This window comes from Rhinopithecus bieti, unplaced genomic scaffold, assembly GCF_001698545.2.
Source record: "Rhinopithecus bieti isolate Rb0 unplaced genomic scaffold, ASM169854v2 scaffold_10706, whole genome shotgun sequence".
Lineage (NCBI taxonomy): Eukaryota > Metazoa > Chordata > Mammalia > Primates > Cercopithecidae > Rhinopithecus > Rhinopithecus bieti.
In genome coordinates, this window is record NW_016806811.1 from 1,726,244 (window position 1) to 1,752,451 (window position 26,208).

At 37.5% G+C, this 26,208-nt stretch overlaps 1 long non-coding RNA gene across 1 annotated transcript in view; it reads left to right on the forward strand.

The window, feature by feature from the left end:
- The window catches only part of LOC108533194 (uncharacterized), a 320,686-nt gene that overhangs the window by 220,327 nt on the left and 74,151 nt on the right, over positions 1 to 26,208 (forward strand). The window contains exons 5-7 of the long non-coding RNA XR_001886679.1: positions 5,534 to 5,558; positions 20,774 to 21,023; positions 25,015 to 25,128. This is a non-coding gene — a long non-coding RNA (uncharacterized LOC108533194). The remainder of the gene's footprint in view (positions 1 to 5,533; positions 5,559 to 20,773; positions 21,024 to 25,014; positions 25,129 to 26,208) is intronic.

Consider the following 26,208-nt stretch of genomic DNA (forward strand, 5'->3'; position numbering starts at 1 on the left):
GGCATGAAGGTGGGAAAGAACATTTGTTTATGAATGGGGCATATATCAGTTTAAGAGGGTGGAGGGTTCCTACAGTAGGAATAGAAGACCTGGTTGGAAAGGGAAGTTGGGCTACGTTAGAGGGCATACTGAATGCCTGCCAGAGAAGTGTGGATCATTCCCTAAATAGAAAGAAGCTGCTGATGATTTCAGAGCAGTGTCATACTCCTGGTATGAGGAGAGGGAAGGGAGTGCTGGATAAAGGAGAGTGAGAAGATCCTAGATAACAGTTAACCACAATTCACCCTTGACCTGGGGATTGTCATCCTTCCTGAGAACTTCCTTGGTATTGACCAACTCCTTGGATCTCTACTCAATATGGTTCCTGTGCACACCCTGTCTCCTACCCTCTGATGTTACAACTGAGTAGGTTCTTTCCAAGAACATTCTACCATTCTATTTTCTTTAATGATGCTAGAAAGAATTGGGAAGACTGACTGCCTGTAACTTCCTTGCTGCAGCTCTCTCTCCTTTGGTCACATACATTAGGGAAACTTCACCTCTTTAAGACTTGTTCCTTATCCAGCCACCTACATGTACACTTAGGTGCTAATATGAATCCATTTGGACCCTTTTTCCTACCTGGGGCTTTTGCTTTAAACCTTTTCTGCTCTTCTGTCCTGGAGTACTCTACTGGGCAATGTAGGAACCTCAAGATCCTGTCTCCTTTCCTTTAAAGCCTTATTATGTACAGCCCAGTCTTAAGTATCCCTCTTTGCTTTGTCCTCTCTGGTCTTTCTGACCCTAGTCAGATCTCCAGAGCTGCAGACATATGGTAACAAAAGGAATACCTTGCTCCAAGGCAAAGAGCATGCAGGGAAAGGAACAAAGCTTTGCTAATTCTCCCAATTCTTCCTCCTCTAAATTTCCACTAGCTAGCCTTAAACAAGGGTTTGCTGGGGCATTGCTGAAGGAGGCTTTTTTAGATCCTCGATGGAACTCTCTTATCTGTATTTCCTAAGGTGGTTAGAGTGAAAAAGGCAGGGTGAATGGAGCAAATGATACTCTAGAAAGAGCATGAACTTCAGAATCATACCTGTCTGGATTCAGATTCTGGGTCTTCCACTTACTGGTGGCAGATACTTCTCTAGACTTCTGTTTTCTCAATTGTAAGTGGGCATAACATCAGGTAGATTTGTTTTGAAAATACAATGAAAAGATATAAGCAAAAAAACTACTACATAGGAACTCATTCAATGCGATGTCTCCCACCACTTCCTGTAGTGAGACTCTTCTCTCCCATTTTTCATGACATTTAGTGCCTTCTGGTTGGTTTGTTTTCTATTCAAACTTGTCACAGAGAAGAATCTGTTATCAGTTATTTTGACAATTCCATTATGCTACCTCATTTTGAAATATATTATCTTTAGTAGTAAAATAAAATGTTTTGCTACTTATTTAAAATACTTCAATCATTTTGTCGTTTGAATGCTGCAGAAATCAAAACATTGCAATAGCCACCTACTGTAACCCCTTTTCTGCCTGGCAATCTTTTGTCCATTCCTTAGGAGCTACCTCCTCAGACATGTCTCTTCTGACCTTTCTCCCTACTCTGTTGAAGTCGATCAGGGTTTTTCCAGACCTTCTCTGAACTGTGCACACATCTTTATGAGAACACATGCTTCATTATAGTGCAATGAGGTGACATGTCTACCTACATCCCCAGAATGAGAACTCTGTGGGATGTCCGTTGACCATTGACTTTTTCTCTTGGACTCATTATTCCCTCTTCCTACTCAGTTTAAGCATTCCGTGTTCTCATAGCGTCCCCTTTACTTCCGAGGGCACCTTTATACCAGCCCACATGCAGCCCAACCTTCTAGAAGGTTTTCTATGCTTTTGATCAATCTACATTCATTCCCTTAAAAATATTTCTATCCTGTGATCCAATCCTAATAGCCAAGCTATGTAACTAGTAACTAGTTAATCCAATGAAACAATTCATGCTAAAATGTTACAGGCAGTGGTTCGAAGTGTATGTTGTATGTACTACTGATACATGCTGATATTTGCCTTAAAATGTAACTATTGAAATATATATCAGATATTGCACCTAGCTAACGAATATCTTTTGGAGCAGAAAAATATCCTTTTTCTCTTAAAAAACATGATACATTATAGGGCTAGCTCTGGCGCCAAATTGCCTCATATAATTACATTGGTGCAAAAGTAATTGTGTTTCTTGCCATTGAAAGTAATGGCAAGGGCCGGGAGCAGTGGCTCACGCCTGTAATCCCAGCACTTTGGGAGGCTGAGGCAGGTGGATCACAAGTCAGGAGATCAAGGCCATCCTGACTAACACAGTGAAACCCCATCTCTACTAAAAATACAAAAAATTAGCCAGACGTGGTGGTGTGTGACTATAGTCCCAGCTGCTGGGAGGCTGTGGCAGGAGAATGGCGTGAACCCGGGAGGTGCATCTTGCAGTGAGCCGAGATTGTACCAATGCACTCCAGTCTGGGCAACAGAGCAAGACTCCATCTCAAAGAAAGTAATGGCAAAACCCGCAATTACTTTTGCACCAACCTAATAAATGCCTGTCACTTTCTAGTTATATCAACTTGGACAAGTTATTTAACTTTTGTGTTTCTTATATAACACAAGTTTCCTCATAATCATGGATATCCATTATTATGAAGATAATAACAGTAGATGACAACAGAAAGTTGTTGCCAATTATCCTGAGGATTATCCTGAGGATTAATTGATTTAATACATGTAATGTGGTAAGAAAGGACCCGCCATGTAATTGGCCATGTATAATTATAAAGCCTACTCTTTTCCTTGTACATCAGCCACCTGATGATAGAGTCATAATCTGATATAGTGAGATATTTCACTTAAGAAAATGTAAACCAATGTTTTCACATTTGGTGTAAACCCAAATTTCATGACCATGTGCGACAGAGAACTTGAAAGGGAATACGTGTTTGTGTGTGTTGCATTTGAAAGAGCACTGAATTAGGAGTTAGATGTTTCATGTTCATTCCACCACTTACCAACTGTACAAACGTGAGGTCTTGGTATTCTAGCTGATCTCTAGAAAAATAGCACATTACCTGCCTCCCTAATTGACGGGATGTTAGAGTCGAATGGGTTAAAAAACAATCCCTTGGTAAACTGTAAGGTGCATGCAAATAGGAGTCCTACTATTAGACTGTGAGCTTTTTCAGCGAAGGGACAGCTCTTGTTACAGTTTTTGTCAGACAGTAAGTGCTTATTGTGTACAAATGACTTCTTAAGGAGAGTATTTTTGCATTAAATATTGCTAGTATGATATTTTACAACTTTAAAAACTATTATAAAATAAAACAATATTTTATAACTTCATAATCTTATGGAGCTGTAAGACTTGAGAAATGTGAGGGATTTTATGCATTCTTTCATTTCCATGAATTTTGAAAATTGTTTTCAAGCCTGTGAAGTGTTTTAAGGGGAGCTTTTGCTTACAATATTACCTTAGTAATTTGCTGGAGTTACATGAGTGCTGGTCCCTGTTCCCCTTGTGGAGGGCTCTGGATCTCACTCACTTCAAACCACTGCAGTGCCCAAGGGAGAGCAAAACTCAGCACATGCTGGTTGAACAAATGAATGAAGGGGTGAGTGAATATTTTCTATATTCACCCAAAAGAACAGTATTTAAAGTATTCATAATTTTCCTGTGACACTAACTATTCGTATCTTAATGGTTTTTTGTTTGTTTTGATTTTTTGCTTGGAGTAGAGTAGCATGGAAACAGTGTCTTTCTTTACAATGATTGTCATGAAAATTATCATATATCAATTGCGCTGTTAACAAATTCACAATGTAAATTTCATTGCTGTGGTTTATTTACTGCTATGAAATCACAGCATATCATATTCTTGTCCGCCTTAGTCCCCTGACAATGTTCACTAGAGAAATGCAGAGGATTGAGTGCTACCTCAGACATATGTGCACATAGACCTTAGCTAATTGAGGAGAGAAAAACATGCATTAGTCAAGTTTCATTTTGAAAGCAAAAGAATAAAACTATAGATAACATAAAATATATCTGATTTAATCAGCATTGATCATTTTCAAATTTGGTAGATCAGTTCATCTTCCTAAAGTCAATAGAAAATATAATATATGTACAACGTATATAGATAATTGCTTCCCATTATAAACTTACTTGAACTTAGTGTCGTGTTAAAAATTGTGGCAGAGAGCTATATGGATCTTACCTAAAAGAGATTTCATGCACAGACATTTGGGACTAAATTTAAGTGTCATTTGGATCTAATAAAATAAAAACTTTGGCCAAATTGAATTTAAAAGAGTTTAATTGATTAATGAATGATTCATGAATCAGGCAGCCCCCAGAATTACAGCAGATTCAGATAATCCAGGGGTGCCTCGTGGTCAGAACAAATTTATGGACAAAAAAAAAAAAGTGACATACAGGAATCAGAAGTGAGGTACAGAAAGAGTGAGCCTGGTTATAGCTCAGGGATCACCTTACTTGAACACAGTTTGAACATTACACGGTTTCTGAGTGGTTGAACTATGACCGCTGGGATTGACCAACACTCAGCTGTTTTTACAGGTGCATACTACTAAGTTAGGTTTTTAATTTTGTCTATTAAGCTAGGTTACAGTTCATCCACAATGACTCAACTATAGAAGTACAGAGTCCTTTTCAGACCATATTTAGTTTGCTCTGACAATTCTCCCCTTTTGGTCATTTTCTCAATATCGAGAGATTGACCAAAACCTTAGATATTGATGTTACTATCACTATCGTAAATGTACTTATATGGTTTTGAAACCCACTGGGAAACAGTGAAACAGTGAGTTTTACAAGGAGGGAATAAGGACTGAATAGAAGGTACCTCCTTATGCTGGAACATTCTGTTAACAGGAGAAAAACAAAACCTGGTCTGTTCATGCTAGCATCTATGTGTTTTCCTAAAGGTTTAGCTTGACTATGTCACATTTAGCATGAGTGACTCTATTTGGTTTGTTGGGCCCTGTGCGTTAGCTCAGTGCAAAATAATGGCCTCCCATAATTTTGTTTAAAAAAAATCCCATTTTTTGGCCAGGTTCTCACTTAGGTGAGAGTATGACTAAAACTTATGATGTCAGTGCCACTCTCAGTTGCGATCATCTTGGGTTTCCAGTCTCAGCATGTCATTCATGTGTTACAGTGTCCTCATGGTCCACATTTCTTTCAGCTTTTGTCATTCCTGTTGAAGAGAGACCATTTGACATTCTAGAGATGGCTGCACGCAAACATTTAAAAACTTTGAGAAAATACAGCGCATCAGGGAGGCTATTACTATGACTATTGGGAGGATAATACCAAGAGTTTGGACTATGCTCCACACCCAGGGTTCCCATAATCCAAACCATCAAAAATTAAGTAGATAAAAGAATGAGCTAGATGAAGAGTCTACTCGCTTGACTAAGTGTCTTTTCATTAATCCTCTATAACTGAATTTTTATAATCTACATTTGATGTATTTCTCCACAGGCCACAAGTGTCAGCAGTTGCACAGGTAATTTAATTTTTAGCCAATTCTATTTTTTAGCATATCTTTTACAAGAAAATTTAAAGTCTGTTGTGTAACGATATCCTTGAAAGTAGAATTTGCTATAGAGCCTATTATGATAGAGACATTTCTAATTATTGCCTCTTTTATTGTAAAACATGGAAAAATGATGTGCTTCTAGGAGAGCGAAGGCATCCTGGCAATGTTGTCTTTAATCCATGATGTGGTTAAGAGGAGTTTTGACTGAGTCTGAGGCAATGTATGTACCACTAAAGTTTCTCACCTACGTTGGGCCTTCATCTTTTATCTATTAAAGGTTATTCATGTATAAGGCTGGCTGCAAAATCCTTCACAAATAAAAGGATACCTTATAAGTGCACATAATAGATCCCCTTTTCATTTGTATTGTTCATAGAGGCATAAACAAGGAAAAATATTCAAAGATAAGAATCTCGTGATAGTAGAAGTCTTGTTCTGTGATTTTGGGAAAAGCTGTTCACATCAAGGACGCCATCTTCTTCTGGGGAGAAACTTTCCTTGTTAGTTTTATCTGAAGGGTTCCAATGGGTGTACAGTTCCAGGAGTGTGGAGGGACCCTTCTCCGTCGTGAGATTATGAACCCAAGGTTCCAGGCTTTAAAATTTGCTGTAGTGTGGATGGCAAAGACAGTCTTTCTCTGATGTTCTCAGAAGATCCAATCTTCAGGTTTTAGATTGTGAAGGGATTGTCCTCAATGAACCATAAAAGGCTTTCTTTACCTGGTGGAAATACACTGTAGCATAATAATCTACTGTTATAAGATCAGCCCTCTTACATGGGAAAGCTTTTATACAACCAGAATCCCAGCACTTTGGGAGGCTGAGGTGGGTGGATCACTTGAGGGTCAGGAGTTTGAAACCAGCCTAGCCAACATCGTGAAACCCCCTCTCTACCAAAAATACAAAAAATTAGCTAGGAGTGGCATGTGCCTGTAATCCCACCTACTTAGGAGGCTAAGGCAGGAGAATTGCTAGAACCCAATGAGCTGAGATCATGCCACTGCACTTCAGCCTAGGCAACAGAGCAAGACTCTGTCAGATAAAAAAAAAAAAAAAAAAAAACATCGAAAATGACAGTTGAGTGAAATCCCTTTATAAATGTTTAAATGGCCCATTAGGTAGCCAAATGTACCTGATGCTTTGATTGTCTTCCCAGGAATATGGTACCAAACATTGGTTTTAAACTATTTCCACAATTTATAAGTCACCACATCAATATATTCAATTTGTATTATTTTATCTTTCTTTTTCCATGATGAGTTAAGGAATGCAGAACAAAAACTTACAGACTCAGGAAGGACAAGGTGGCCAGCCTGATTCTTCATGAATCCATGCTTAGAATTGGACTTATGTCCTCTTGAATACCAGCTGTTTCTCCAATTTACATGCATAGCGCTGATAACTAATAGGTTATCATAGGTAATCTGACTTAGACCATGGAGTTCATTCAAATTGTATATTTAAACAATTTTAGTGTTAGTTGATGTAGAATGACAATCTAGAGCTTGATTTTGAAAGGTTTGTTAAATACTAATGGTTTAAAACATTGGATATTACAAAATAGTATCTTAGGTTACCGTAAGTCATTCACTTAGCCAAAATGATAACTCAAAAATTTTTAAAAGTAAAAAACATTATTCTGATAGAGAGGAGACTCAGCTTTCCAAACAAGACCCAATGAAGATAGCATGAGGCCAACTGACTCTGTCTCGTTTCTTTCCTTTCCTCCCCTTTTTCTTTTTTAGTTTACTGAAAAGGTAAACAAAACCTTTCATTATCTTTCAATAGTACATAAAATTCATTTTAAAAGAGAAAACCAAATTTTATGTTTCCATTAGTATTTTTTAATCGTTAAAGCTAGTTTTAAATAGCATTCTCACCAAACCTCTATCCTCAGCTTTTCAAATTAGTATTGACCATCATTTTATAACCCTTTACAATTTTTTTCTCAGAGAATAACATTCTAAGAAAACTCTCTTATGCTGTTATTCCAATATCCAATTTATGGAAAAAACTGAATAATGCCATTTTATTTAGCCAATATGTTCATGCATAGAATCTCTTACAATTAATTTTTATAAATCTTCCACAACATGTTCAAACCTTTAGTTTTATTTAATTTAAAAGAATCCTTTAACCCTTTAACGTAGGCAAACATTTATATTCCCATACCTTCTTAAAATCGCTAACAAAAAACACATTTCATTCTCCTTACATACCTTGCCTATAAACCTGTTTTTTCAGTAGTCTCAATTACATATTACAATATTAACTCTTAGTGACTTTTACTTTTGGTGAACACCTTTGTAAGTAAGAGATTTTAATTATGTACTAGGTGTGGAGCCTAGGACCCAGAGAGGAATGTGGATAATGTCTGACTTTTTCTAGCATCCAACTCCACGTATCCCAGACTTACCTAGCTGTAAAGCAGGCAAGGCTATACAGTTAAGTGTCATAGTGGCATTTTCATTTAGGAGGCCCGATCACCTTTAAATTGTATAACATTTCTGGCATAAATTCCTTTTCATAAATTATTTCATGACTTACACTGACCATTTGCAACATGTTTAGACTTTTTGACTTGCCCTAAATATCCCTCTTTTTAAACAACCAGTCATTTTACTTTAGGACAAGAATTTATCATACAACACTCTTTCTTATATAAAATCTCTTTTCTTTATAACCTTCTTTTCAAAGCTAGGGGATGTGGCTAATTCCATATATCCCCAGGCCTTATTTATAATTTAATGTCTCCAAAATAAATTGAACAATTTTCAAAAGTCAAAGCAGTTTATGACCTTAAAGCATTTAGCAAACCTAACATTTGACCTGCATAATTTAGCCAAAATGTCTTTATTTTATCAATAATCTTTGAAGCTGTTTTTATTTCCTAAAGATTACTAAAGTTACATGAACTAAAAGGCATTGCAGTTTTTTTTTTTGCCTTCAAAATATTTAAGTGCTTATTTGTGTTTAAGCAAATTAATTAGAGCTCTTTTATATAAACACTACACACAACACATTTATAATTACGCAGCTAGATAGAAGATTACTACAGTAGATGCAAGATTTTTCATTTGCCAGTTTTTAAGTTTCTTACTTGGTTATTGGCTTTATGGTGGAGTCCTTGGAAGAATGGAGCCAGGAAAGGGGTTTCTGGTGCCTCTCATTTTTCCCAAAGAGTTAGAAAATGTTAGAGCTTGAACATTCACTTTTAATTAAGCCGACTTTTAACTATAGCACTCTTTAATAGAATCCTTTTAAAATTTCTTATTGCCTAATTTTAGCCAGGTCAAATGGCTGAAATTTCCAGCTTTTAAAGTTTACCAAAGGCTAACCTCCCAGGTACTCAGAGGGGAGAAAACTTAAGATAGTTCATGGAGAAGAAGACACTAAATAAATTCATGCAGTTATTAAACCAGAAAGGACTTATTTCCTAAACTGGGGATTGAACCTGGATCGCTAGTATGAAAGGTCAGAACCTTAGCTGTTGAGCAACAGCACAAGGCAGCCTTTATTACCTTTCCCAGAAGGCATCTAGAGTAGTTGATTTTGAGCTTGCAAAGGCTTTTAACTACTCAAGATAATTTTAGGAACTAACTATGACATAAACCCTAAAATACCTATTCCCTGGAAGGTAGAGACCAACAGAAAGTACTGCCACATTGTTACAGGGTCAAGCTCCCAAAGACATAAAACAAGATGGAGAAAACAGTGATTTTACCATACATTCGACCGTTTGCACAGACAGAGAGAAGCCAGGAATTGGACTGGTAAGAAACACCCTTTTTCCAGCATGCCAGGCTTCTAGGTTCCCTTTCCCTGAGTGGCCCTAGTGACCTAGCTTGCCACACCATCGTGCTGGGGGCCAAGCCACATCAAAAAGGAAAATTCTCTTTTTTCATTCTGGGCAGAGCAAAATACGTGTGATAAAACATAGACATTAGCTACTCTGCTTAGCAAACAATATCAAACTGGCAAGGCTTAAATTTGCCCTCAAATAGGCCCCATCATTTTTAATCCAACATCTGACTAGGAGTTTCAACTCCTAGTCTCTGGGCAAAATGGTTGCCCTGAGTAATAGAAAACATAGGAAAGGAAAAGAAGAAAAAGGAAAGTATTGCCTGTGGCAGGGTACAGAAATTGAAGAGCTCAGGGAGACCAGAGCAAGACCCATTCATTTTAACAACACCGAAAAGTTCAGGAGGCCACTTGTTAGTAGCAAAGGGATCTTTTTCAGCAGTCCCATCAGCTTTCAAGTTTCCCCTTTTTTGGTGGGGGGAGGAAAAAGCTTCCCATGTCCCACAATCCTGTACGTGCCTAATCCTGTCACCCACTGCCATCAGAAAAGAGTGCAAGGCAGATTATTCCAAAGAGAATAGCAGCTGACATTCCATAGTGCCAAACCCGTTCTTAGCCAGAAGGGCTCTTTACTGAGAACCCTCCTTTTTAAACGTACTTCGGTGCATTGTTGTTCATTCACAACGTTCCACTGTAAATTATCTTTAGTAAGATTTTGCCATTTCTGTAAGACTTTGCTGCCTCCCAGGCCTAATGTATAAGCCAGAAGGAACTCAGTTTTTCAGAAATTAAGGATCCCATTTTTACCTAAAATACTGACTTTACACTCAGGTTCTCTTGAATTACTTAGCCAACGATTTTCCTACCTAGGCATGCAAGAAAATGAAACAAAGGATTAAACACAAAATCCCTGTGAATTTTCAAAAACCAAATTTTATAACCCCTGCAACATTACTGCTTACTACCAGTTCCTTTCTAACCCGGTCAGATGTAAGAGGCCTCTCTAACTGGATCCAAGCCAGTTAATTCCCAGATCATATCTGTTCCTGGACCTAGTTCAGTTTCTGTCACAACTCCAAACACAGTTTAGATCAGAAATTTGCTCATAGAAACTTGGCGAGTTCAACACACAAATCCGTGAAGCTCCAAAATCCAAGAGTTTACCCATGATCCCTAGCCACTCTGAGAGATCAATGGACACAAGTGGCAGATCCTACTTCTGACACCATCTGATAAAAGAAAAACTTCAGATGGATTAAATTTAAAGGAGTTTAATTGAGCAATGAATTATTCATGAATCAGGCAGCCCCAAGAATCACAGTAGATTCACAGACACTCCAGGGGTGCCTCACGGTCAGAACAAATTTATAGACCAAAAAGGTAAAGTGACATATAGGAATCAGAAGTGAGGTACAGAAACAGTGAGATTGGTTACAGCTCAGCATTTGCCTTATTTGAACACAGCTTGAACATTCAGCAGTCTATGAGTGGTTGAAATATGGACATTGGGATTGGCCAACACTCAGCTATTGTTACAGGTGTGTACTACTAATTTAGGTTTTTAATTTTGTCTGTTAAGCTAGTTTACAGTTAATCCACAAGGACTCAACTATAGAATTATAGAGTCCTTCTCAGGTCATATTTAGTTTGCTTTAACAGATCAAGAACACAGCATAAATTGAAGTAATATTTATTTTCTCACATGGGTAAGGTACTACTGATAAAATTTCACCCCATATGAGGTTCATTTGGGGCTTAGAAATGACAGCCTGCAGTAGCCTGTTCATTTTAAATCTTGCTACTTAGAGAATGTGAATGTGATTAGTTTGGGGGCTGATGTGCTTTGAATCTACCCTGAGGCTTTCTCTGAGTACTGCATTCTTCCCATTCCCAAGGAACAGCAGGCCACTGCAGGATTGTCCTGTCTTGTTTGTCCTAAACTTTCTTCTCTATAAGCCAAATAGCTTTTATCGGATCAAGATTCCAAAATTTCTGTTTGACTGTGCCACTCCCATGCTCAAAATCTTTCCTTGACCCTCCAACTGCTTCCGGAATAAAAATCCAAACCCCTTTCCTTGGAATGCAAGGTGTTGTATGGTTATGACATTATCTATTTTTGAAGCCTAAACCTAGCCCTAAAAGTCTCTGAAATGAATCCAGTGAGATGGTCCAATTGTACCCACTTCCCCAAGCACATAAACGTTTTTACTTCATATTATTCCACATCATTCCTCCCAAATAGAATGATTGTATATCTGCCTAGTGAAACCCTTTACCTATAAGTTAACTCTCAGATTCTTCATAGCTCTATTCTTGAACATAATATTCAGAAAAATATCTTTCCTCTTACAACTCTTGCGAATCTTTGTTGGAATGATTTTTATTATTTTGTAATTATTGAGCAGTGTTCCCCATGACTCTATTGTATTAAAAAATTATGTGTAATGGAATTATTTCACCTTTAAACATTTGATACAATATTGTGAAGTTATACAAACCTATTTTTGAGTTTGTGTGTCAGTGGAAGATTTTAAATTAAGGTTGAATTTCTTTAATAAATACAAGGCTATTTCAGCTTTGGCAATTTGTGTTTTTGAAGGAATTTTCCCACTTCATCTAAAGTAATGGATTTATTCGTCTAAATCTGTTAGTGTGTTTCTCTTTAAAGTCTATTTTCTGCCTTTAAGTTCACTGATCTCTTTTTCCGAGGCATCTAATCTGCTTGTAAGCCGATCCAGTGAATTTTAATTTCAAATATTGCATTTTCAGCTCTAGGCATACAATTTGGTTCTTTTTTAAGGTTTAATTTTCTTATTTCATTCATCGTTTCCTTTAAATCCTTGAACATATTTATAATAGCTTAAATATCTATTTTAATAGTTAAAAACCTATCTTGTTGATTCATGCTCTCATAATAACTAGGTCTATTTCTTTTCTTTTCTTTTTTTTTTTTTTCTTGAGATGGAGTCTCTTGCCCAGGTTGGAGTGCAGTGGCACAATCTCGGCTCACTACAACCTCTGCCTCCCAGGTTCAAGGAATTCTCCTGCTTTAGCCTCCTGAGAAGCTGGGATTATAGGTGCCTGTCTTCACACCCAACTAATTTTTGTGTTTTTAGCAGAGATGGAGTTTCACCATGTTGGCCAGGCTGGTCTCAAACTCCTGACCTCACATGATCTGCCTGCTTTGGCCTCCCAAAGTGCTGGGATTATAGGCATGGGCCACTGTGCCTGACCTATCTGGGTTTATTTCTATTGGCTGATTTTTCTTGTAATTATAGGTTATGATTTCCCACTTATTTTCTTGTGAAATAAATTTTTATTGGATGCTGGACATGTTTGATGTTTCATTGGTGACTGTCTGGGTTTTACTGTCTTCTTTTAAAGAGTATTAAGTTTATTTTGGTCAGAAAGCAACTTACTTGGGAATCAGCTTGATCTTTTCAGTGTTTGTTTTTAAGTTTAGTTAGGGCTGTTCTAGAGTATCTTTTATTATTTTGTTAGGTTAGGCCTTTTCCTAAGTCATGGCTATTCTCTAATCTCTACTGAAAATCAGAGTGTACATCAAGTTCTCTTCACTCTGGTTGGTTGGAGCGTGAATGCAATCCAGCTCTGTGCAAGTTCCATTGGTTGTTGAATTTATGGTTCCTTGGCAGTTACTTCAGTCGTAAGTGTCCCTCATCACGGACAGCTTTATTCCACCACTCAAGGTTAGCCCTGTGAAGGTTTCTGGAGCACTTGCTCTGTGTACTCCCTTCTCTCCATTTCTGTTCTGCTCTTCCAAATACCTTACTGTCTCCGAGCTCTAATGAGTGAGATATTTATGCTTTGCCTGTCTCTCTCAGAAAGCTTGGGGGATCACAGGGCTCATCTTTCTTTATTTCTCTTCTTCAGAGATCACTGCCTTGTGCTGCCTATTTTCCAGTGTCTGAAAACATTATTTTACATATTTTGTCTAGCTTTCTAGCTGTATACAACAGGAGTGTTAGTCCAGTATCAATTATTCCATGAAGGCCAGAAGTGGGGGCTCATATCCCCAAAATACAATTACTTTAATCAGAATTTTTTTAACTGGAAGGAATTTTCTTCTAGAAAATATAATTTCTAAATCAATTTTCTATGTAGCATATGCAAATACTTTCTCATTCTAAAACACACTTAGTCTATTGAATAAGTTATTTCTATGTAATTTTTAGAATTGATGACATGATCATTGATAAGATTGGTGCATATTAAATTTTACTGGTCATAGCCTCTGCAATTTACCATGCTAATTTGCTCTGGCAGTTTACCAATGACATAATTATGGCCAAAGACGACGTTATCATTCAGTCCTTATCTTATTTAATTTTGAAATTGTCTTTTTTTTTTTTTTTTTTCCCATCACTTCTGAATCATGACTCTCTCCTGGTAGTCCTCCTTCCTGTTTAAAATTCTCCTTTGCTAATTTCTCTTCTTTTAATGATAACTTAGGTGTTTATGTTCTCCAGGAGTCTGCTATTGAGACTTTTTTTTTTTCTTACAACCTCTCTCCAGGCAAGCTTATTACTCTCTGGCTTTCAACAGTCACCTATGCTGATGATTTGTAAATCTGACAAATATTTTTACCCTGCTCAGGCCTCTCCCGAACTCAAGACTTATCTGTCTCAACTGTCTACTGTTGAGATGCATCTCAGATGCTTCGCGTGTCCTAAGCCGACACCATCTTCCACAAACCCACTTTTCCTTCTGCAGTCCTCGTTTTTAGAAATTCACCAAGCTGTTCATAACACAAAACCAGGAGCCACACTGGACTTGTGTCTTTTTTTTTTTCTTTCAGTCCTATTGTCTAATCATCACTAAGTCCTGAAAATTACATCACTAAGTTCTTAAACTCCACCTCTCTAGTCAGGCCCTCCTCATCTCTCATCTTGTTCTGCCGATGGTCTTCTAACGCGTGTTTGTCTACAGTTTCATACCCTCCCACGACACCCTTCATATTGCTGCCATTGTGAGTTTCTGAGGAAGTTTGATAATAAACGACCCTCATCTGTTCAAAATGATCAGTTTTCCCATTTACCTATGGATAAAGGACAAAATCCATCTTCCAAAACCCATGTTCCAGAGTGTAGCAAAGAAAGCCATCTGAATCCTGCCTCCGATCTATATTAGCTGCGACCCTCTTCCTATGCTGCAGGGAAACAAAGACAATCACCATGAATGACAAGTTGCTGACATTTTCTTAACATTTCTTTAATTGTTTTGCTTCTTACTACACTCTCACTCTCGACAAATATGCATAATACAGGCACACAGTGGGTATGTTGGGAGAACAAATGAGTGAATAAACACTGCTCAGAATAGGCAGTGGAAAGCTTTTATGGTTCACTTTATATGAATATAAACATTCTCATATTCTTAAATTTTGCTTATATTTTAATAATAGTTACACATCTTTACTCTCAATCTGGCCCAATAAAGTCATTTTGACAATTGAAACAACTCTAGAATATTTTCATTTACTGTAAACATTATTTTGCTGCATCTAGTTGGTTTTAGACCAGAATAACCAGAATTACAGAATCATTGACTCATGACTATTCGCTCCTTTGGCTCTTTATTTTATATATATTACTATATAATTATCATACCTACCTTTATTTCTAATGAACATTTTCATTGCTAGTTTATTTACAGTTCTTAGGATCATTTTAGAATTCTTGCTTTTCATTATTTTATTTTTTTGAAATTTTATTTTTTTTTAACAGAGTAACAAGTAAATTTGAATTTACTCAGTGAATCATTATTGTGAATTTCATAGTGATGCCTGAATTTAGTAGGCTTAGTGTCTTCAAGTGTCTATGTCTTAAAATTATTGTTAATAGCTTTAGGGTTACAAGTAGCTTTTGGTTACATGGATGAATTATAAAATGGTAAAGCTTGGGCTTTGGGTGTACCCATCACCCAAATAGTTGGGCACATGTACCCAACAGGTGGTTTTTCATCCCTAACTTCCCTCCCACCTTCCTCCCTTCTGAGTTTCCAGTGTCCATTATACCACACTATATACCTTTGCATATCCACAGCTTAGCTTTCACTTCTAAGTGAGAACATGGCAGTATTTGTTTTTCCATTCCTAAATTACTTTACTTATGTTAATGGTCTCCAGTTCTATCCAACTTGCTGAAAAATACATAATTTCATTATTTTTATGGCTGAGTAGTATTCCATGGTAATATATACACCAGATATTCTTTATTCACTCATATTTTGATGGACACTTAGGTTGATTTTATATATTGGCAATTGTGAATTGTGCTGTGATAAACATAAACGTGCAGGTGTCCTTTTGATATAATGACTTATTTTCTTTTGAGTAGATACCCAGTGGTGGGATTGCTGGATCAAATGGTAGATCTACTTTTAGTTCCTTGAGAAATTTCCAAACTGTTTTCCATGGGAATTGTACTAATTTACATTCCTACCAGCAGCATATAAGCATTTGCTTTTCAGTACATGTGTGCCAACATCTATTGTTTTTTGACTTCTTAACAATGGCCATTCTGGCTCAGGTAAGTTGGTATTGCACTATGGTTTTAATCTGCATTTCTCTGATGATTAAAACTGAATAAAATGCAAAATCTGCGCTGATGGTGTGAACACTTGGTTACAGTAAGAAAACTGATATTATGTAACTTCATTCTGTACAATTTGGCAGAGAATTTGATCAGAGGTTTTAGAAGAACATTTTAAACATAACTTTCTCTTCCCCATCTTCCTTTTGTCTTCATTTATTTATAGTTATATTTTTACTTTCTCAGAAATGCTTTTAGAATAAATATCTGCAATTCTCAACATGAAGTTTAAGACCTGCATTTCAGAAGCTGAAACATATGCTAGGAGGAAAAGCTGGCTTAAATATCAAATAATTTTTTTAAAATTAAAAGCTTCCCTCCTACTTGTCCTCAGATTAAATATAAAGAAAAATCTTAAAGAGGAAAATATACAGAGATGTATAGGGGATAGATAATATCAAGGAATATGAGTATTCATCATCAGAAAACAGGTAAAAGGAAACATTACAATACATGGGTCAATTGCTTAGTTCTTGCTAGGAACATATTGGCTATTCTAAGATCAAATGTGAAAAGAAATGTACTCTCACAGGTTAGTTTGAGCCATCTGGAGAATCACTGATGTGCCCTTAGCACACCGGTAAATTATAATTCCAGCTGGTTCTATAAATAAAAAAGGAGTTGGAGAACAAGGGTGGAAGATAAAGAGACAGGGAAACGCTCACTTCCATTTAGTTATGTAAGAAGGATATTTGAGCATTTGGTTCTAGTCTGCAGTTGCGTGAAGGATTGGAAAATGAATGAAGAGGTTTTGGCTTGGGGATCATTCCACCACATTAGCTTAACTCTAAATTTAATATGAAATGATTGTTGCTAAGATATGACACTCATTAATACCGTCTGCAGGATGAAATTGGTAAAATTGTGAGAGAAAATTTTAGGGCAAATCTAGTGAACTTGGGCAGAAGGCAGGAAAAGAGAACAGAGTATCGGGCCCCTTCCTTCTAAACTGCTGATTTTTTTTCAAAGGCACACACGCAGTAACAGCAGGGCACTTCCTGAAATGAACAAAAAGACAACTTTGTATGACAGGTTAGGTTACCCCTGGATGAACAATGAAATTCTATGCTAAAAATGAACAAAATTCATGATGTTAAATCAGATTTTTCGCAGCAGTGTTTTGTTTCTCAGACAGGCCTTCATGTTACCAATCACCATGTTCCTGCAGGTGGGATAATATTTTCAAAACACTCACTTTAAGAAAAATTACAAAATAAGAAAATATGAAAGTGAGTCTATAACTTTGACAAGAATCAACTTGACAAGAACTTGTGTCTGACCACACATGACCCTCCCTGGCTTCATCTTTTAAAGCAGATTCACTGTTCAGATGTCTCAGTGGGACAGAGCCTCCAACATAAAGAATAACTGTCACACTACCTTGTTAATCATACATCCAGTGATTTATCATGATAATTATGGTCATTGTAAATCCTTTGCTATTGGGAGGAAATGAGAAAAGAAGAAAAATGAAGAGGAGACTACAAAACTAGCAGAATTTAGTACAGTCCTGGAGACATGTAAACGTTTGTAACTATAGTTAGTGGGGAGAACAAATTCTATAACTTTGTAACAGAAATAATTCGTATTAATCGAATCTAGTAAGCAACTGGATTAAGTGCTTTGCATATATTATTGCCTTTAATAAAGGTAGATATTGTTATATAGGCTTTAGGGATGAAGTAACAGGTTCAGAGAAGCAACCGAGCCAAGAGATATGGTCAAATTCCATAAGCAAGTATTTATAATAAATAATTATATTAAATACACTTCAGCATGATTATAAAATCAAAGATAAAATTCTGAGGTCTAGCAAAACTAATGCTTTTATTAATATAGTATTTTACAGTTTCTGAAACAGTTTTTAAAAACTGATTTATATTAAAATATTTCATAATTACTGGAACATTTTTACAAACCTTAGATCGTTTGATAATATTCTAGTGAGATGATGGGCAGAGCCATTATTTTCTCTGCTCTACAGATGAAGTAACTGGAAGTCAGAGACATCAGATGATTTTTCTGCGGTTCCAAAACTTGCAAACTGAGATTTGGATGCAGGCCTTAGGTTCTCAGTCTCACATGCCTTCCATTTTTTCTGGTGCCCTGGGTGGTACAGTAATCTAGTAGTGGCTACTAGTACAGATTCACTTAAAGATTTAAGTTTTACTATGAATTCCTTCAAATAGTATGAAGGTATTTAGAGTGTACAGGGCCCATTCAGTATGTTTATGTTTTCTAGGTCTTAACCAATCAATTTTTCTTCAAAGCCTAAATTTCCACCTACATAATATGATAAGTTATAGTAACCAAAATTATTCATAATTATAACTAATTGCTGACATCTAGAAAGTGTCACCTGAAAGGCATGAGTGCTTTATCTCCAACATAGAGTCATTCAAGGGCAAATTAACAATGACTCTGGTTATTTTTGAATGCCCACAGAAGAGTTCAGGGCATCCTTATTCTGAAGGATGTTTCTCCAACATAGGTAAATGGCTAACTCAACAAGAGGGTAGATTCTACCTTATCTGGTAAAATGCAACTGCTTGGAATATTGTAGGCACTCAGCAGTGCCTGGATGTTGACAGCATTGATGAATAGATGATAAAGCATCCTGATCCATTGAAATCACTTCCTATAATATTCTTAGAGGTTTTTCTTTTCTGATGAAGAAATTTACTATAGTTTAAATCTGATCAGAAGTCAGTACATTAATGAAACTGTGTGTATGCATATGTACAGAGTAAGTCAGTTAAATAAATGGAAAATGTCAATCATTCATATTTTTGTAAGAATATTGGTTACATGTAAAATTGTGGGAGGCAGAAGTTGAAAATGAACTATCAAAACATGACAACCTAAATAATGTGAGAAAAATTATCTAGAAATTCCTTTACTTAAAATAGGATAATAAGCCAAAAAAAAAAAAAAAAAAAAAAAAAAAAAAAAAAAAAAAAAAAAAAAAAAAAAAAGCCAGGTGTGGTGGTGCACACCTGTAATCCCAGTTACTCGGGTGACTGAGGCAAGAGAATTGCTTGAACCTGGGACGTGGAGGTTGCAGTGAGCCGAGATTGTGCCACTGCACTCCAGCCTGGGCAGCAGAGCAAGACTCCATCTCAAAAAAAAAAAAAAAAAAAAAAAAAAAGAAACATTTCTTTGGGGGAAAAAAAAAAAAGAAAGAAACAGAAACATTCATTGGTGTGAAAATACACAAAACGAGGTCACAACATTGTTGTTGTCGTTGTTCCCCAACCCAGTATTTTTATGAGTCAGACACATTCTGCTGATAACGTTGACTAACACATGGGAAGGGGATTGGGGAGAGGAGGGGAATGGGAGATGTGCTTGAACAGGTTGCTTAGGTAATCCTGATGTGCTTCTCTTCCCTGACTCCTCCCATTGAGAGTTTCTTGTCTATATTTCACTGTACTCAAAAGTATAGATACACTAATGGAAAATTTTGTTTGTGATAACCTGTTATAATTTTATAACAAATAAAGATGTTAGTTAATTGACATCCACCTGAAATACGGATGTGCATAAATTATACTTGCATCTTTATTAGTTGGAAATGATGTAAATAACATACAGGATTAAAGCCTACCTGGAACTGAATCCCAATCTTGAGGAAGTAACAGAACTTCCTTGGTTCTCGATATCTAGAACAATGGGAATAGTTCCACATCTCATATAATTCTTAAGGACATTCAGTGAGAAAACAGATAAAGAGTTCCTGATATTATATCTGGTAGACAGTACTTGCTCAATAAAATGTTCAATAAAATACTTGCTCTTTTCCTCATCTTGGTCAGTCATCCACAGTTAAACTTGAGTAACTCTTATTGAGCAGGCTGTTTTATTTGTTACATTTTTGCAGTTGGTTTTCCTTTTGAAATCTAGACTGGGACTGTGGGTTCCTGAACAGAGCAGGACCACAGCTCTTGTGTGGTACTCTGACAGGAATGAGAGTCTTTTGGGAACAACACATTCACTGAAGGTGGACACAGATGGTCACAGGTGAACATTGTGGAGGGCAAGGTCAGAGAGGTCAGTGCTTCCAGGACAGAGCTAGGGGCCTATCCTGTGCTCTCTTACTGCCATCTCTTCCACATTTTTCTAATTTTCACCTTTATTATCTTTTTCTTTTCACATATTCTGAAAATGCTCTCAATCCATGATAATTTTCTTGGCTTTTTTTTTGTTGTTGTTGTTGTTGTTGTTGTTTTTGCATGTGAGAAACATGCTGCTCTTCTGACCATTTTGGTGCTAATCATTGATTGCTGCTCACCCACTTGAGGTGGGGGTAAATACTTGCAATGGACTGAATTAGCCCTTTCTGTTTATTGTTGGGGAAGAACAGATAATTTCATTCCTTTGCTATCTCAGTCATTTACTAAAAGGAAATATATGTTAAGGTCGACTTTTCAGAATTTTGTTCAAAATGGTTACTTTGAGTCAAATACTAGTTTTCAGTGGAACTGCTTCTTGGTTTTCATTGGAACCCACATCTACTTTTCCATCTTCAAATAACAGGACAATGGAAATTTGTTCCTGTTGCTTTCTTCATTCTCAGAATTCATCTGTTATGCTGGGTCATCCAATTTTCTATTCTTCCCTTCCTCAAAAGAAGTGGCATAATACAATGGATGTCTAACTTAACACACAAAGGCAGAGAAAAATGGGTTCTAGTTTATTCCTTGGTTGTTGGGAGGTGGAGGAGTTTGACTTGCTCTATGACTCACTTTTCTCATCTGTGTAATTTGGATAGTCATTCTAACATAACGTCCTCCATTTCAACTTCCTGCCTGGACACTTTCGCTGGAGACTGAATGCAAGAGCCATTCTCACTGGGATGCCACAGCTCTGGAGACTTCTCATAGATGGTGTTTGGAACACTCCAGGCTTGCAGATGGGCCTTTAGACACTGCCTGTAGTACTGCTTAGCGACAGCTCTACGGAGATAAAGAGATTGCAGTGGCTGCTCCCTCCTGGCTCCATCATTCAACAGAGCTCCACAGGTAATCTGATGACCATAATTGTAGCAATAAGGCTCTATGGCTTAGAGTCTTGGCTCTGGAGCACTTCAAAAGATAGAGTCGAAATTTAGTTGTTTGGGCTCAAATAAAATTTGACTTTTCCGAGTACTGAAAATAAAATAAAATGTTTATTCCTAGTATTTTTATTATAAAGTGGTAAACACTGTCTCAAGATGGTTCTAGGTGCTGAAGGGATCAAGGAAGTAACTAGTTGTAAGCAGATTATAAAAACCTATTCTGTGTATCTCAAAGTGACCTCTCTGTCAGGACATTAATTTGAATCTTACTCTGGTGTGACGAAAAAAGAAACTCTCATTTTCATTTTGCTTTGTAAGGAATTTCTTTACCCTTTCCTATGCTTATCAGCATATCGTTTTCAAAATCAGCTTAGCAGACCGACTGTGACCTTTCCAATTGAAACAAAACATCTTCCTTTTTATCAACCAAAGGTTATGGCTTTTGGCAAGAAATTACCAAGACGGATTTATTAATTTTAGCCTCTTAACAGAGACTCACTCAGACTCACCTAACTGATGAGTTCCCAGATAATAAAGAAAAGACCATCTTAGAATAAAAGAACAACTCAGAATCTGAACTGAATTTGTCTGGAGAATTTTCATTGGTTCATACCAGATGACTCACTTTACAGTAAATTCCAAGTCTGTGGCCAGAAAATTTGTGAGTCTGAGTCAGATAGACAAGAACCTTAATAAAACAGGAGCCAATGGCCCTGGCATTCCTCTCAGCAGTGCCATGAAAACACAGGCACTAAAAAACTGCTTTGTGAGTTGTCTTTCTGGGAATATCTATATGTTGCAGAAGGCTTGTTCTTCCTGCAGAAGCCTCTGTGCTTTCCTATGAGAGGGCCGGGAAGCAGGACTTGCTGTGCTCTTGTTCTTTAATCACTCGTGAGGCAATACAGGGTAATATGATTGTATCATCTAGCTAGCTGACAAGAGGAGATTAAAAATTACTTCAACAGCAATACATTAAAACTCCAAAGTAGTCTAGGGCACTGCGATGACCTCCATCAAACCCTTGTTATATGACTCAGAAGCAAGATGCAGCCAAGTTGGGGCCAAGATGGATTTTGAGAAAAAGCAAATTCTGACTTTTCTGCCTCACTGGATTCAGCATCTCCTGCTTACCCAGAGCTGTCTGACATAGCACAAGAAACTAGTGGAGTCTCATAAAGTGTGTTACTAAAAAAGCTTGGAGGACATTGATTTTAAATGAGAAGAATTACTGCTCATGTGGTTTAAAATCCTGGTGGTCACTGTGGGTCTCCTCTGAATACCAAATCTCCTTGTCGAGCACTTGCTGGGTGCCTTCTCGACAAAAATGGAAACCCGAGTCAAAAGGGTCGCCTTGAAGTCTCTTTCCTCCTTTGTCCCTTCCACGTGGCAGAGCGTATTTTTGTAGTTTGAGATCAAGTCTGCCAACTTGCATTAGCATATCATCTGCCTGGTTACCAAGAAAATGTGCCTGAAGAAGAAAAACAGGAGCTTGTTCACGGTCATTAGGCTCACATCATGAGCATGAATCAGCAGTTTGGAATTTGCAAGGCTGGGGCTGAAGTAGGCTGGGGAGCCAACCGAGCCAGCAGAGTGGGCAGGAAAACTCCAGGCTGCCTGACTGCCCCTTGCCTCCTCCTCAAGTGCAGATCATCCACCTCTGGCTAAGGAAAAGGCCGACAGACCCATGATGCAAGGATGTCCTAATTCCTGCATGTCTGCATTTTCCTGACTTCTTTAACAAATGTTGACCAACTGTAAAGGCAAAAAATACCTTTGATAGTAGTTATATATGAATCTTTGTATTTGAAAGAAACAGAAATTAATGCAAAAAAATTAATTTACTCTGATTTGCTTTGGACATTTTCTATCATTGGTGTTTGAAAGCAATACTAGTATGCACATACTAGTATGGCTGATTTATGCCATGCACAATAGATATACATGAGATGAAAGATAATTTTAAGCTCCTGTAGTGCTAGCAGTAATGTAGATAATTGACAATCTGTCTTGTTCTCTCCTACACGTCCTGTGCATAAGACAATGCCCACCTTGCAATAAACACTCAGGAAATGATTAATAAATGAAGTCTGTCTTTTTGTCTTCCCTACATCCTTGTGTTACAGCATTTCTCTGTGTGTTTGTTCCACAAAATGTCTAAGTGAAGTCATAGCTACATTTTTAAAGCACCATGTTGCTTTGCATATACCTTTTCATTATCTTACTGAGTTCTCAGAAAACACCCTTTAAATCTTCATTTATCAGATGAGAAAACTAAGGCATGGGCAGGTCAAGTGACTTACCCAGAGTGAGGGGAGTTACTTGACGGTAGAGGCAGGACTTTAACCCAGATCTCCTGGCTTTTCAGGGCTTTCACACTCTCCCACAATGAACAAGTTTATCAGTCAGAAACTCTCTCCTAGTTATTGTGACTTTGGGTGAAGACTTTGGGCTACAGTGTTGCATTTCGCAGGAAGTCTGTGATCAGGGGCAAGTGATCATTTGACCCTCTTATCAGTTATGAACCCTGCAGAAAGCTTTGTTTTATCAGACTGCATTCTAAAGAAGCAGAAGGTTTAGAGCAGTTGCCTTCAGAAGCAGCACTTCCAAGAGACAGGGAGGGCTGGAACAAAGACAGGGTGGTGTTTAGGATTGGGTACCAAGAATGTGTAGATGCAGAACCCCCAGGTGTTCACAAGAAGGGCAGCCAGGAAGGGACATGGGCAATGCTTGGGCCAGACCACACTTCCTTCTCTGTTCTGCCTGTGTCATCTTCTCTTCCTAATCTGTGTGGGTTGCCATCATTCCATGGCTCTCCCAGGTGATTTCTCTAGTGCCCATGAGTTAATGCTGATGGGATTAATTTTAATGGCTCTACGCAAAGTCAGAATGCTCTTTGAATAATACACTATTTTCTCCATGCATTGGGTGTAAGCTTATTTCTGCATGGGGTTCTGTGGAGCAATAGGAGTTTACATTTGTATTCAAATCTGGCGGCCATACGACAGGACTCCTCTAAGGATGAGCACAGACCACTGAAGTACACCACTATGAATCTGTATAATGAAAACTGCCTTTGCTATTTTCCTTTTTCATTTCAGAAAAAAGAAATATATTTTGTATACATCAATGAAATTATTAAAATATCTTCTGATACAGAGCACAGCTCTCTTGGGAAACCAGACCTCTTATGGGCGAAGAGATAAATAAAACATTAGGAAGCTAAATCATATGTATCTTTATCTTGGCTCTTAGCAGCAAGGCAACTTTATAAAATGTGATTATAAATTATTGAAAATTTTCTTAAAGACAGAAAACTATAAATAAAAGTCATCCAAAGGAAAAACATTGCCGTGATTTATGTGCATTCTTTAAATGATTCATCAAGAGAAAATAAGAAATATTTGTTTATATGCTTGTTTGATTATGAGATGTTTTGGTCAAAAATAATTTAATAGGGAATCTGTTTTTACTCGAGTCCAAATTGAAATTTCAGAAATGGGCTACCCCTATGCAGAATTCATCATCATAAATGTTAAGGATTTGGGGACTAACTATGAAGGCACCCTGTTATCGAAACTTACTTGGGAGCACATATGTGTGGCTGGGTGTGCCGGGTGGGGCAGCAACGTGAGGTCAGATTGTGTCCTTGCTCTTCTCATCCTTTAGAGCTCTTCTCCCTCAGGGTACTCCAGCTAAGAAAGTATGGACACTTCCCCTAGTTTAGAATGCACTTCAGATGGATTCCAAGCTAGAACAAGGTCTATCTGGATGTGAAGTCATGTGATGTGAACTAATGGCTAGATTTCTACTGAGGAAGCTTGGGGTCCTTGTGTATAAGGTAAAACTATCAATATTATCAACCTCTTATGGTTAGTGAGGATAGAATGACATCATGACTGTGAACACCTTTTATGAAGTAGAATGCTGGGCTGAGGTCAGCTGTCTTTTCTGTCTAGAGGATAAAGAGATCCTCCTGGCTTGACAGACTACTCTGCTCTGATGGAAGTCCCATCCTGGTCCAAATATGAAAGAATTCCCAGCATCAAGATTGACTGAAACATATTCAATGGGTATGTGTGATCTTCACATATATATCTATTGGAAGTATAACAAAATTCTTCCATTTGTGTGGTGGTGAATGTAAAATTTGTGTAATGGTGAATGTAAAATCAGAAAATCAGAACCTTGGCTACTCTCCACTGTCCTCCACAAATTAACTCTGTAAACTTGGGTAAGTCACTATACCTTTAGGCCTTACTTATATTATTTGTAAAAACATGGGATTTGGATTAGGACACATGACAAGTGTTAAAATTATGATACTAAAAGAAATGTAATAAGTAGATCTTTAAAATGGTAGCTCCTTTAATATAGTTTAAGCCTTGATAAGAATCAGGGGAGAATAGTTCAACTCAGCTTCAACTTCTCAAAAATCACAATTTCCACATAAGAAAGATGACCCTCCAGGGGAGAGGGAGAATCAGAGAGGGACATGGTACCCTGCTGTGCAAGCTGCAGGGAGGGCACACATTTTGTCTGAGAAGACACATGTTTTTAGTCAAATAGGACTCTACACCTGTGAGGAACTTACTGTGGTGAAGGTAACATGCTCTATCCCTGAGAATCAACTTGGAAAAAAAGGATCCCTGAGAATCCTTGAAAAGGAGCAGAACCCCTAATCAGGAAACACTGCATATAATTTAAACATTAGAAATGAAAGTGTGTGCTAAGAATGAAACAGCAATAATGATATGGGCCTTTTTTCTTACCATTCTGTTGCCTGTATTCAACATCTTCCTTTGGAAGTGCATCTTGTCTCCTCTAGCTAAACAGGTGTCTAGAGTCAGGGATGGGAAGCGGTAGGCAGAGGTGTGTGGACACACAGTGACATGGAGATGCAGGAGGAGCAGTTATTAACAAACACTCCAGCTACAAGACAGGCTTGGAGACAAAGTCTTTGAGACAAAGACTTAAAGTTTCAAGGAGCTCTGGTAGTATTCATCTTGTACAGGGAAGCAGCTGTCCACACAGAACTCCATACCCATTTTGCCTTCACTCCTTGCATAATAGGAGAATATACAGTATTTTATTAGGAGCTAGTGATATTTTTCCCTTTTGTTTTGGCTTTTCAGTGGAGGGAGGAATAGTAG